Source organism: Adiantum capillus-veneris, chromosome 4, assembly GCF_014529385.1.
Source record: "Adiantum capillus-veneris isolate H3 chromosome 4, ASM1452938v2, whole genome shotgun sequence".
Classification (NCBI taxonomy): Eukaryota; Viridiplantae; Streptophyta; class Polypodiopsida; order Polypodiales; family Pteridaceae; genus Adiantum; species Adiantum capillus-veneris.
In genome coordinates, this window is record NC_140934.1 from 64760291 (window position 1) to 64775099 (window position 14809).

The following is a 14809-nucleotide window of genomic DNA, read 5'->3' on the forward strand; positions in this document are numbered from 1 at the left end:
TTTCCACCATACCAGTTAGATCCAAGCTCAGTGAAGACAGCAAAGGCAACTAACTTGTCTAAGGAACAAATCGAAGAAAACAACACAACTGTTTTCAATGGCAGATTCAAGAGTGAAGAAGGACACCAAGTAGGACTGCAAATTCTACCAAAGGAGATATATGATGTAGCTGTCAAGCTGGACACCAAGGAAGCCAACAGAAGGCTAGTCTAAAGAGATTTCTACGACCAAGAACCATGCGGTGTGGATTTCCAAAAGGCATATGAATTACTATCCACGATCAAAGAAGATGGGTCAGCCCAAATCACCGATCAACAAGGGCAAAAGGTATAAGTGGTAATCACGAAAGAGATAGTGGCCAAGGCACTGAAGCTGCCAATAGAAGGTATGATGATGTGGGCCAGAGATAGAAAGATAGCAGGTACTTTTACCAAAGATACAGCTGCTGCCACCTTTTTTAATTTCATCCAAAGACAAGTGGAAGAACCAGCTCGCCTCTACCATCAACATTTCCACTTCCTATCAAAGAGACCACCACGGTACACAACTCCAAACCATGCAATTGCGACTACCTTCACTCAAGTATTGAAGTCGACAACCAGGCAAGCAATTGATCATGTGAAATATGTGCTTACAACATTGAAGGGCACAAAAAAAGAGTGCAAGATCACATATCTAGGCACTCTAGAAGTGTTAACAACAATAGCATATCATGCTATTGGAATGGCCAACAATTTGCCACTAGTCCCATATCAGAACACCAAAATTGTGTTCGCTCAACCTTCTCCAAGAACCACTCGGTCAACAAAGAGAGTGTACAAGTCACATGAGGAATCTACAGAAAGTTCCCATGAAGCTCATAGCAGTGAAAGTTCTAACAACGAACAAAGACAAGCAAGGATTCAAGAAATGAAAAAGAAAGCAAGAGCAGCTCACCAAGAAGAACCACAGCAAAAGAAGGCGAGATTTGAAAGAGAAAAGTAGACATACGAAAGGAGCCGCCAAGTGTAGGTGAGGACCCTGAAAGATGGAGTCTGAGAGATATAAGGGGACCAAGAACCAAGAAACCTGCAAGGAAAGGAATAGAGGATCCCAAGGATTTCCTTGAGCGGATGTATGCGAAAGCAGGAGCCTTAAAGCTGAAAGAAGCTCAAGAAGCTCAAAGGAAAGCAGAGGAAGAAGTGGCCGAGCAACAGAGACAAGCGGAAGCTACTAAACAAAGTGAGTCACATCATGACCATGTGGATATGTCCCAAGACCCACTTCACCCACTATGGAGCAAGAAGACCATCCCATGCCAAGTCCAAATCCTTCACCAACTGCTAAACCCAATGAAGGCGAGGAAGCAAAGGGGAAAGAGAAACAACATGAAGAGGCCAGTTTTGAACAGCCAAAGGGAACAAAAAATATTGAAGCTAGACCTTCTACAACAACGCAACAAGAATCAACCGAGGCATCTACAAAGCCTTAAGAAGCAGAAGCAGCCAAGGCATCCACAACGCCTCAAGGAGGAGAAGTAGAACCCCCTCCACAGCCACAAGCAAAAGCCACAACACCAACCAAAGATCCACAAACTGAAATGGCCCAAACCTCTAAACAACCCCAGGTAGAGCCGGAAGATTGTAAAATAAATGACAAATTCATCATGCAAGTGAATCAATACGCCAAACAAATGCAGCTAATGACAGATAAGATACGACCAGCACAAGTTAGCCGCAGTGCTAAGGCTAAGAAGCTTGAACTAGTCATTGATGCTCTGCAAGGAGAGCTAGATGACAGAATGAACATCATTGCAGATTTTCAAAGGCAGACCAAAGAGTTGAAAAATGAAGCAGAACAACACCAAATTGCAAAGGAGAAGCAGCAGAAAGAGATGGAAGAGCTAGGAGAGCTTCTGACTAAATTATCCGATGCCTGCAAAAGCAAAGATCAACACCTGACAGAAGTAACCAATGAACTTCTAACGACTACTCTATCAGTACAAAAGGTTAAAGTGCAGCTCGATGTAGCTAATGCTTCTTTGCAGTACTCTGAGCAACGGATCAATGATCAAGCAACATTTTTAAAACACATAATAGAAAACCATGCTATCGCTTCAATCAAGGGAACAGATGAAGTCTACAAGACTTTGGAAAAGAGAAAGAAGGACCTTGAGCTAGAGCTGAAGCTAGAACAATCGCAAAGGCGAGACCTTACATTGATGCAGGTCCAATTGGAGGAGCAATTGCTCAAAGAAATATAGGAATTAAAGAGAACCAATCAGCTGCTAAGAGAGGGACAACGAGAAACTCAGGATGAAGTAGGAACCTCTGAACAACCAACCATCGACATACCCTCAGTCTCATCTGCTGATATGGAAACACATCTGTCAGAAGGACTAGTAGGAGAGTCGGATTTTCAAGTACCACACTAAAGCCAAGCAAGTGCCCATGGTCCATCTTTCTAAAGTTGAGAAAGATGCACTAAAAGAGCATATTGTCCAAGAAATAGATGTTGAATGGAAAGTAGCAATGGATTGGGAGTTGAGACTTCTCCACTCAATAAATGTATCTCAGCTCACTCCCAACGAAATCAATGCTCAGTGGCATCAGCAATCATTGTCCTACCCATTGATCAAAGTGGAGCTACTATAGGTTAAGGAAAGATTATACAAGGATATGCAAGCAGCAGGCTCTGAGGATATCCACCCCAGTTGGAGAAAAAACTGGTTGAACAAGAATTCTAGATACCTAATTCTGTTCACAAGAGCACTTGCAGACCTACAGACAGACCCTACATTCTGTCATGTACCAAGAGTAAGGACATGCAGGCATACGATGCACTGAAAAAGGAAAGGCCAACATGGTTGAATTACCCACGACTACCAGTTCCAGAGCAGGGACCAACAACGAAAGAATACATGGTGAAAACCCTAACGGGTGCCATGACCTTCTTCAAGAGACTCCCTCACCTCTCATGTGCAATGATGTAGAAGATTTGCAGAATGCTGCTCACGTGCATTCAAACTTTTCACGAGCCTGAGCAAGCTGGAGCACCATGTACGTCTTTGTTCAAAGTCAATAAAGGTCTATGTTATGACTTACATTAGGTGAAATTTGGACTCACAAAGGGGCCTTTTGAGGAGTTTGACTTTACCTCTCTCTACCAAAACGGGTGCATGGATAAATTTTTGCAAACAAATTCCAAAGTTGGTGGAGGTTTGACAATTAGAATGTGCTCTTCAAGCTCATCTACTGATATATAGCACACCATGAGATTCCTCTTATTTTAGAAGATTCTTTTTTTGATTCACCTATGATGTGACAACTCTGTCAAAATCTAAGTCTATGTCAATTATCTTATCCACCAATGTGATGGGCACACCTTGAATGTAACACTCCATGCTCATCCAAAAATGTTAATGTGCACTATTGCTAGAAGGTCGCGAAGTATTTTCTTCGTAGCACATTCTCAATAGTGAGTGGCAACTCGAATATGTGGAGTATTGAATTATTTGTAGGACCTTCTCAATAGTGAGTGACATCTCGAACATGTAGAGTTATTGCTTTTTGATATTGTCTCTTACTCTCTTTGATGTTGTGCATGTCTCGTTCCATTCCTTCGGAATCAGGTGCCGCTTTGATTAGTATAAGAAGAAGAAGCATCGAAGATGCAAAAATTATCACTCATATCATTGAACGGGCTAAAAGGTAGGAAAGTACTATTTCTATTTATCATGTGCCACATTTTCATAAACCACAATTTTAAGGTGTGCCCCTACAAAACCAACCCTCATAAGTGCATATCTTGATTGGAAAATTTTTAGAGAAGTCTCAAGGTGTCTTTCAAATCTAACATGAAATTTTAGTGAGATTAGGTTCATCAGGATAGGTTTTTTTGGTGCTTTAAAGCTTCCACATCTAAAGTTCAGGGGATGTACCTTCAAAAGTAAGTTCAAGGATGCACCTTCAAATGTCAATACATCACATGAGTTCAAAGGGTTATTTTATTTGAAAAGGTTTTGAAAATGATATCCAACAACATTCTAGCTATAGGGGATTTTTCATTACAATTTTTGAAAAACGAATTTATAAGTTTCTTAACAAAAAGGGGTTGCTCGATTACCACATAGCATGTAATTATAGCACTTTTTTAAATACCCTTTAAATGCATTTGATATAGATATCTTTCTAAAGGTGAAACCCCAATGATCTAAATTTAATGATTTAATGTTCTCATTTAATTTATCCATTTCTTTGTTGAGCATATCTTTTAGATCATTGCCAACCAAGCTTGGAGTCGACTGTAGGACAATACACACATGTGCTAGTGATTGTATTATGTATAGAAGCCAATGTGAGAGTAGCTAGAAAACATGTCCAAAGTGCAATACCTTATCCATTTCTTTGGTAAGCATATCTTTTAGGTCATTGCCAACCAAGCTTGGAGTCGACTGTAGGACAATACACACATGTGCTAGTGATTGTATTATGTATAGAGGCCAATGTGAGAGTAGCTAGAAAACATGTCCAAAGTGCAGTACCTCTCATTTTAAAGATGAGAACAGAAAGACCTTCTCAACATACTTCTCCATTTTTGGTTCTTAGTATACAACATATATTGTGGACCCTAGACTTAGCAAAGCTTATGGATTGTCAAACAAAGAATGTAAATACAGATGGGATTAAGCAAATTCCATATGATTGTCTTGAACTCAAGCATATCAATTCTTTATGGCTACAACAACCATGGCACATTAAGATCGTTGATGGCTAGGATGGTGTCAACCAATTCTCCATGAGATCAATAAGTGATCTGCTTGGCTAATCACTCTAGTAAACTATGAGTTGCCACCATTTCTCTGCTTTAAAAAGAGCACCGAATATTGTCTCTCATAGTCCCATGAAAACATCAAGCTAAGCACATCATCATATATTTGGCACCGCTTATCAAAGATCTCCAAGACTTATGGAAAGGCATAGATGTGCCTCATATGTCAAAACCTCTAGGTGGAAGGAGCCAGCCGCATAATTCATGAAATTTTGACATTGACCATACACAACTTCCTAGGGTATGGATTTTGTGCAAGTATCGGCATCTAATGAGCACATGTGAGTTAAAATTTTTACCAAAAAAATCATACTCATGGTAAATGTTTTCCTATTCTTGTTGATTCCCCACATACTCCATTATGTCTTTTTGGTTGCAGAGAACTTGAAGGCCTACTAGCTAGGTTGTGTATTCCTAAACAAAGCCTAGATTGCACATAGATTATCATGTAGCATTTATGGCAAAAAACAAGCAACCTCAAATTCGTTGGTAAGAAGGTACCTTGAGATCTAGATTTTTTTTGTTTCTCTTGCTTGAAACTTACTAGAAAGGGTTGGATGGGTAGTCTTTATTTGAGCACTATGTTCACTTTCAAGATACTCTTGCTACTCCTTTATAGCCTTCTCATCACACATGCTAGCACTATCATTTGGGCATCTTTACTTTATCATGTTACCCTCCTTGGAAGGGGGTTTGCTACTTAGTCTGGATCAAGGACTCTGCATCAACTTGGAGTCCTCTCCCTTGCTGATTATAACTTATTTTGGTGGTTTCTTTGCCTTAGATCTATAGTCTTGATACCTCATACTTCTTAGATCCTTTGCTATTGGTGGCCCGTTGCTTCTTTTTAGCTTTGTTTCTTCTTTGGCCTTTACACCCTAGGTTGTATATTCCTAACAAGGAGTACATTGTAGAAGAATCATTGTGTAATATGTATGGAAGAAAACAAGCAATCTCAAATTCATTGGTACGAATTTACCTTGAGATCTAGAGTTTTTGTTTCTCTTGCTTGAACTTACGAGAAAGGGGTGGGTTGGAAGGGTAGTCTTTGACACTTTGTTTTACTATGATAACCTTCCAAATGCTTTTCCTACTATTTTATGGCCATCTCATCACACATCCTAGAACTAGCCTTTAAGCATCTTTACTTTTCTAGATTACCCTTGTTGGCAAGGGGGTTGTCTTGTCTTGTTGCTTTAGTGCTCGGTCAAGGACTCTACATCAGCTTGGAGTCCTTTGGACTTACTAATTACAGGCTTATTTTGGTGATCTATTCCAATATCTTGATATCTCCTACGTCTTGCATCCATTGCTCTTGGTGCTATGTTTCTTCTTCATTGCTAAACTGCTTCTTTGGTCTTTACTCCCTATTTGCATCATTGTGGTGCTTCTTTGTGACGATTCTCAAACTACATTCTATCGTTTGTTTTTTTCCTTGGGACGTGAGATTGTTGGACTTTGGTTCTAGAAAAATGGATAGATCACTAACAGTGCAGAACTCCCTTGGTGTTTTGGTTGCTTCTCTATTGCTTTGTTGGTATGTTGTTGCTTTTGTTATTGCTCCATTGGTGCTCCCTTGCTTGAGACATGGGATTTGTGGCCTTCAATTTTCACGATATAATGTATGGATATTCGCTACTGTTGCAAGTCTTCTCTCACTATAGCTCGAGCTCCCTGCCCTTACTAGATGTAGGAGATGATGTTTCATCAGGCACTTTGTCTTATTGGTATGTCAGCTCAGTGTGCCTATTGCTGCTACATTTCTTTTAATCTTTTGAATTTCCTATACTTTGACATTTGGACCATCCGATGTGACATAATTTGTTGGCCACATAGGTCTTTAAGTCCTTTTTCATATGTAAATAAAAATTCCATTATCTCTCTCTCTCTCTCTCTCTCTCTCTCTCTCTCTCTCTCTCTCTCTCTCTCTCTCTCTCTCTCTCTCTCTCTCTCTCGTACATACACACACACACACACACACACACACCAATCCTACACATTCTATGGAGAGCCAACTGAGGGAATTTTTCTTGATTGCCACTTTTCACTTTTTTGCAAGGCTTTCCATATAGTACAATTTGGGTATTTTGAGTGAGATCAACGTTAGGAAGAGAATGGGGTTTAAGGGAGAAGATATCAAGACCACTTAGGATCACCAGGGCATTTTTTCTCTCTCTAGGAGGTTTTTTTCTCCGTGCATTGTAGGGCTATCTTATTTTTCCATTGCACACTAAGTAATACACTCTTTCCCCCGTGCATTGTAGGGCTATCTTATTTTTCCATTGCACACTAAGTAATACACTCTTTCCCCCGTGCATTGTAGGGCTATCTTATTTTTCCATTGCACACTAAGTAATACACTCTTTCCCCCGTGCATTGTATATACGCCCATCACTCTAGGGCTGTCTTATCTTTCCATTGCACACTAAGTAATACACTTTTTGTTGTGTGCCTTGAGCTTCGAATTCCTTCGTCTTCTCCAAGCTATGTGTGTTTTCTTGCCTCAGCAAAATGGTGTAGCTGAGAGGAAAAACATGTCACTTACAAAAATGGCACGATGTATGGTCAAAATTCAAGCTTTGCCGCATTCGTTTTGGCTTGAGGCCATCATGTGTGCCACTTGTGTACTTAACAGGTGTCCTACAAAAGCTTTACAGTCTATGACTCCATATGAAGCATGGCATGATAGAAAGCCTTCCATTGAGCACATGCGTGTTTTTGACTATTTGGCATATACTTGGGCGCCACAAAAGCAGTGCAAAAAATTGGATGATAAGGTTGTCAAATGTATTTTTGTTGGTTATAGTGTTGAAAGCAAAGATTACAGGTTGTATCATCTGCAAACAAAGCGTATCTTGGTTTCACGGGATGTGTTTGTGGAAGATTATGTTCAGCCCTTGTTGTCATGTACCAGAGACAATAATGTAAGATCCTAGGACATTTATGACACTTTGTTATCTCTTTTCAATGATGGAAGTTCGAATGAAAATTCCAATGAGGCAAATATACAACCTATGGGGGTTTCTAAAAATGTTAGAGATCAGCCTATTATTAATGCAGATGTACATAATGTACTTGATGAGTAAAGGGCTAAGAATGAGCAGGCTAGAGGTATGCCAAAATGGTTGTTGTATGCTTTGCGTGACAATAAATTGGATGCACCTTTGTCTAGGCGTACTCATTAATTGGATGCACCTTTGTCTAGGCGTACTCATTTAGGTTCTCGCTCATTTAGTAAATTAGTCGCACCTTTGTCTAGCTCATGTAATGTTGAGGAACCTCTATCTTTTGATGAAGCACACACTTCAAAAAATTGGATGGCTGCCATGCAATCTGAATACGATGCACTTATAGAAAATAGTACATGGACTTTATGCGATTTTCCTCTTGGCAAAAAGGTCATTGGTACGAAGTTGGTTTACAAGTTGAAATGCAAGCCGGATGGTGAGATTGATCCCTATAAGGCTCGACTTGTTGTAAAGGGTTATGCACAACAAAAAGGCATAGATTATGAAGAAACTTTTGCTCCCACTTGTCGTATGACTATTGTGTCTTTGATATATGCATTGATAGCTCATTTTGGTTGGGATGTACATCAGTAAGACATTGTTATTGCTTGCGTGAATGGTGACACATTTTGAGAAAGTTTATGTAATGCAGCCTCACGGTTTTGTCATTAAAGAGCAGGACGATGGGATGGGGAAATGGGAACACACCCGATACACAAGCTAATTGCCTCTCTATAGCCCAGCGAGTATCCAGCACCCCAAGCTAGAACACAGAATCACACACATATGAACATCTTATGTCGACCTTCGCAACATAGACCGCCCTCGAGCAATCACCACTACACACAGTCACACATGAACACTCTAGTACAAGAAACCGTTCAACCAATCGTCATAACCCGACACCAATGGATGCATGCAACTCCCCCAACATGTAAATGCACGCGTACAGGGAGGCGACACACGCCTCGACCTTACACAACCCTGATCTGAAAACATAACCGTTTTTCCTCTCTCTGCACACTCACACACAACCTGTCCGAAGCCAACGCTACCACGGACTCACTGCACGAGATTAAATGGAAAGGACGATAGAATTCAAACCACTCGAGAAAACTCTATGCATCACAAAAAAAACATCTAGATACAATGATGGCATCAACCGCTCTGGTGCGATCCTTGGCTTTCTTCTCCTTCAAAGGCAGCTCTTAGCTGGCATCCCTCTTCCTCCTCGCGTGCAATATGGGCTCCTTGGCATAGCTCATGACCAACCTGATACCCCTGGCTTCTCTTGCTTTCCCCTTCACAGATGGCGAACCTGTTCACCTCCTCTGAGCTCAACCCTCCCTTGGCTTTCCTCTAAGCACATGCCGCTTCTGGCCTGTCTTCTGCCTTACGCAGCCCCTCGTTGACTCCAATCACTGACACCGCGGGCGGCATCCCTTGTTCTCAGTCCCATCACCTCGGATGGCGCCCATCTGCAACACCGCCCCCCTCTTCATAAACTGCAGCCCATACGGCCTTTCCTTCTTGTTTCTTCCTCCTCTTCCGTCCCTTCTTTTAGCAGCCCTGGCAACCTCTCTTGGATGGCTATCCCCTCAGCCCGTCAGTTCTGTCAAATCATAATCTTCCCCCCCAACCAAGCCCCTTGGCTGCCACCTTATCTTTCCTCTTCACATGCTCTATCACGAGCTGCCCTTCCCCTTCACAGATGGCGTCCTCCTGCCCCTGTTCAACTGCACCACCCTTGCTCGCTACAGCTCCCGGCTTGATGCCCCAATCACTGACGGCCCCTCCAGGCCCTCCCCTTCAACTGCACGCGGCTTTCCATCTTCCCCTTACTGTAGCACTGCCCCGCAGCCCCCTCACCACGGATGACGACCCTGCTCACCTCCTCTGAGCTCAGCCCTCCCTTCCTGTGTGAACTGCATGGCCCTCAGCCCCTCCACTCTGGCATATGATAACCTTCTTCGAGGCCAAGCCCCTTGTTCTGGCTCTCTTGCCCTGGCGGCTTCCCACAAGCCAGGTCTCCCCGTCAACTTGCTGCCTCTGATCCTCCTCCTCTGATGGCGCTCCTCTCTTGATGCCACTGGACGCTTCTCATGCAGCCCCTAATCCCTGTGATGGCCCACCCTCCATCGGCCTTCTGTCCAACGACTTGATGGCGAGCCCCTCATGCAGCCACCAGCGGCGCCTTTCCCCATGCATGACCCCAGATGGCGCCTTCCTCTCCCCTTCCAGCGCTACTCCACGAGCCACCCTTCTCTGTGCAACTGCTCGTCGACTGCAGCTTGCTATTATACTTTTTATGTTAATAGCTTTTTAAAAAGCTTGGAGCTTGGCCCCCTTGCACACGCTAAACATAGCCACCTTCCGTCGTGCTGCGAGTGAATGCACATACCAGAATATATCAACTGAAAGCAACCACATTGCTTGCTAACGAACATCAAGCCTTTAGTACTAGCATAAAAAGAGCCCCCCAATTGTCATATTTTGATTAGAGGATCTCGAACACGACCATCACCACTGGTTTTTTCCTTCGAGCTCAATGAGACATCCAACTGATGAATGGCAAAGCACCTTCACTCGAGCACATGAAAAACTTTGAAGCACTAATCTTGGCCACCCATCCAGCATAAATACCACAACTGCACCACCTTTAAGCTTCCGGACTCATAGAACTCAAAACCCACGACTTGACCTGCAAAGGGCCGCACTTGGCATGCATACCACTGCGGTGCTTGCTTAAAACTGCCTCAAATACCTGTCCAAGTACGCTATCATCAATCTGTCTGTTGCCATGCACTTGTTGCTGACACTTTCCATGGTCCGACACACCTTGGGTGCACCAACGATAAAGTGTGCAAATGTAAGAAAGCTTTGTATGGGTTGAAGCAATCTCCTTGTGCTTGGTATGAGAAGAGTGACATTCATTTGGTCAACGAGGCTTTTGTAATAGTCCAATCGAAATCACATTGTGTGTAAAGGGTGAGGAAGTTTATGTAACGCAACCTAACGGTTTTGTCATTAAAGGACAGGACGATAAAGTGTGCAAATGTAAGAAAGCTCTGTATGGGTTGAAGCAATCTCCTCATGCTTGGTATGAGAAGGCTGACACTCATTTGGTCAAACGAGGCTTTTGTAATAGTCCAATAGAAAGCACATTGTGTGTAAAGGGTGAGGGTGATGTACTTCTCATTGTCTTTCTGTAGGTGGATGATTTGTTGATCACTGGATCAAATGAGAGACATATTGTTGAATTTAAGGCTGCTTTGAATGCTACTTTCAAGATGAAAGATTTGGGGTTGTTGCATCATTACTTTGGTATACAGTTTCAGCAGTGTGATGGTGGTATTGCCTTGTATCAGACAAGTTACATAGAGACATTGCTATGTAAGTTTGGACTTGAGGACTGCAAACATATTGCCAATCCCATGGAAACACGTTTGAAATTGAGCCTTCGTGATGTTGTAATCCTGTCGATGTCACTCTTTACCAAATTGCTATTGGCTACCTTATTTACGTATGCAACACGAGGCCGGATATTCAGTTTGTAGTCTCAGAGGTCAACGTATTTATGCAATGCCCAGGGTCTAGGCATTGGCAGGCTGTCAAGAGGATTTTTGCTACTTGAGTGGCACTTTTACATCTTGGCTTGTTTTATCCCAAGGGGGGATCATTGCCGCTAGATTTACATTTTTTCTTAGACTTGGATTGGGCTGGTTGTTTTGACACGCGAGAGTGGTTTTTGTGCTGCGCAGTTCATGCATATCATGGTTGAGCAAGGAACAACCTACTGTGGCCACTTCCAATCGTGAGGCTGAGTATAGGGTAGCCTTCACAGCTACAGTTGAGTGTGTATGGCTCAGACGACTTATGGCTGATTTGGGTATTGGACACGACACTGCCAATACTATCTACACTGACAGTCACATTACATTGGCAGTTACGAGGAACCCAGTTTTCCATGCTCGCACAAAGAACATTGAGGTGCATTACCACTATGTTAGGGAGAGGCTCTCAACGGGAGAGATCAGTTTGGCTTAAGTGCCAACATAGGACAATCTTGCATATATTTTCACAAAGGCATTGTCTCGTAAGAAGTTCGAAGCTTTCTGCAAAGCTTTGGGCTTACTCCCCTTAGTGGACTGATCATGTCCTCAGGGCATGGAACTTCCATATACTCTATGTGCCAGCTCTCGTTCACCGCATCACTCCCAGGGGGGGTTTGTTACTATATACATGTGGTAGGGATGTGTGTAAAAACATTTAGGACCATCATGGCATTTTTCCTCTCTCTAGGAGTTTTTTCCCTGGTGCATTGTATATATGTCCATCACTCTAGGGCTATCTTATCTTATCTTTCCATTGCAGACTAAGTAATACACTCTCTATTGTGTGCCTTGAGCTTCCTTCGTCTTTTCCAAGATGTGTGTGTTTTCCTGCAACCCTAATTCCAACACGTCGAAAGCTGAGAAGAATATAAAAAAAGACCGATGCCAAAAAGAAGGCCAAAATTGTGAGGATACGATGCTAATGCCACAATCCGAAGCCGAAAGTAAAATCTTTTGTGTGTGTGTGTGTGTGTGTGTGTGTGTGTGTGTGTGTGTGTGTGTGTGTGTGTGTGTGTGTATGTGTGTGTGTGGGCACACACACATGCTCCACCTTCTCGTCCAATGCCAGAGAAGAAAACACAGCACATTCTCTTCTCTCTCTCTCTCTCTCTCTCTCTCTCTCTCTCTCTCTCTCTCTCTCTCTCTCTCTTTTGTGTCACGAATGTACCCTTACACACACCCTGTATAGAAATTAAAATCAATTCTATGGTCTCTGTCGATCTCCCTGCTCTGAGGCTTGTGACTCTGTGTGTGTGTGTGTGTGTGTGTGTGTGTGTGTGTGTGTGTGTAATATACACACACTCTTGCTTCTTGTGCTAGTCAAATACCCCTTCTGTTTGCAAGCTTGCCTGCTTGCTTGCTCATGAGCTACTCGATTGCTTGAAGATGCTTCTTTTGCAGCGTTTTAACCAGCTCTTGCTCGTTTCCAACATTTCTTTTTCTTTGGAGCTACTCATGATACGAGTTGCACACAACCCGATTGTGTGAGCTTGATGCTCAATCCCTTCTCAAGTTCTTGCAATGGCCAATTTCCTAGTCGCTATCGCCAGCGCTACAGAAGACTTGCCTTCAAGCCTTAGAGATTGCCTAAGCTTGGTCACTTTCGAACTATCACAAGAAGTTTTGGACAAATTCTCACAATAATTCTCACATTGTGACTTACTTCAACATCATGAACTTCTGTGAGGGAGGCACTGCATACCTAGCTAGGTACGATTGGGGGCCAGGGGACCACCGGCCCCGGTGGGGCTAGGTATGTGGTGCCTCTCGAGCAGAAGCTCATGATGTTATGCATTGTATGAAAAGCATTGAAAAAGACTCCATTTTCCTACATGAGAAAATTTCTAAATATTCTTCTGTATATGAAGCCCTGCTCGATGTTGATTGGCTGTCCTTTAGACGCTCGATTTTCCTTAATTTTCAGCTTCTTCAAATGCTCATAAAACAGCGCTGCCAATTTCTCTGCCGAATGCCCAGCGATGCACTTGCGTGTGGCCGATTCTCTGCTCGACTTCACACTGTCGCACCTGATTCATTGCTGCCCAATTTGCAAGCTTCCAAGATCATGTCCGATTTGTCTTGCTTGTGAGCTCTTGCAGAGATCCCCTCCAAGCTCGGCTCAATTCAACCCGTTTGATCTCTCCTTGCTACAGATTCACTGAGCTTCAAGCTCCCATATTTCACTACTATGCAAACTCAACACAGAACTTCAGATCTACCAATCATTCGCTTTTCCCCCAATCATGAGCCACTCAAGGTGTGTGCAAGTGTGGCTGTGCACGTGATGCGAGAACCTCGAATCCATGAGATCTCCGCTCGATCCACACCAATCAAGCTCCGGATCTAAGATCCGCCATCACCGCGAGGCTCCAAGATCTGAAATCTACCACCGTCCGACCACTCACGATCCCGGAATCCACCCCGAGCATCAAGTTCTCGAGACCGCCGCCGAGAGCTTGCCGGAAGGGGGAAATGCGCGTGTGAGAAGGGCGAGAGAGCGTTGCCGCTGCTACCTAAGCTCTGATACCACTTGAAGAGTGCCGTGCAAGGCGAAATGCGTGTGGGAAAGGGAAAAAGGAGAACGAGTACAAGGTGTGCTGGGTGGAATCAGCTCTAAAGTGAGGAGCTCCTTATTCTTTATATATGTACAAAATCAGAAGGTGGGCGCCCATAGTCTGGGTGGTCGAGCAAGGCACAAAGGCCTTTACCCCAACACTCTCTACCTCTAACACCCACAATCTACTAGTCTACATTGATATTATATAGCTACACATACATTTTTTACATGTCCAAACACATGGAATGACATAGAGTGCATGCATAACCGAAGTAAATAAGCACAGATCTCCTCACATGCACACAAGGAACATGGGCCATGTGGATATTTACCCATCTGCTGACCCACCATAGGAAGGCCAATGAGTGTAAAATTCTCTCCTCACACAATATGGGTTTTAAGAGAGAGTTTGAATAGGCTACTGCTCGTAGGCACATACTCGATCTGTATTAAAAAAAATCATTACTTTATAAGATACTCTCAAATATACCCCTGCCTCCCATCTGCAACTTACCAACCTCACTAGCGACCTGCTTCGCCGTCCTCATATGTTGCTGCCTCTACATAAGTGTTGCTCACCTATCCATTGCCAGCACACAACCAAGAAAGACATAGCAGCACACACAGAGACAAGATTGAAATCGGTGCAGGTTGCTTTCCAAAGATGAGAGAGAGATCTCGTGTCTACCAAGGGGTCATCATCTTGCATCCCATGCTCCACAAGCTCAACCTGCAGTCCTAAAGACGCACAGCACGATAGCACCCCTACAAGGCTCCCTATCACCTTTGCATGTGAGACACAGAGAGCGAGACAGACAGAG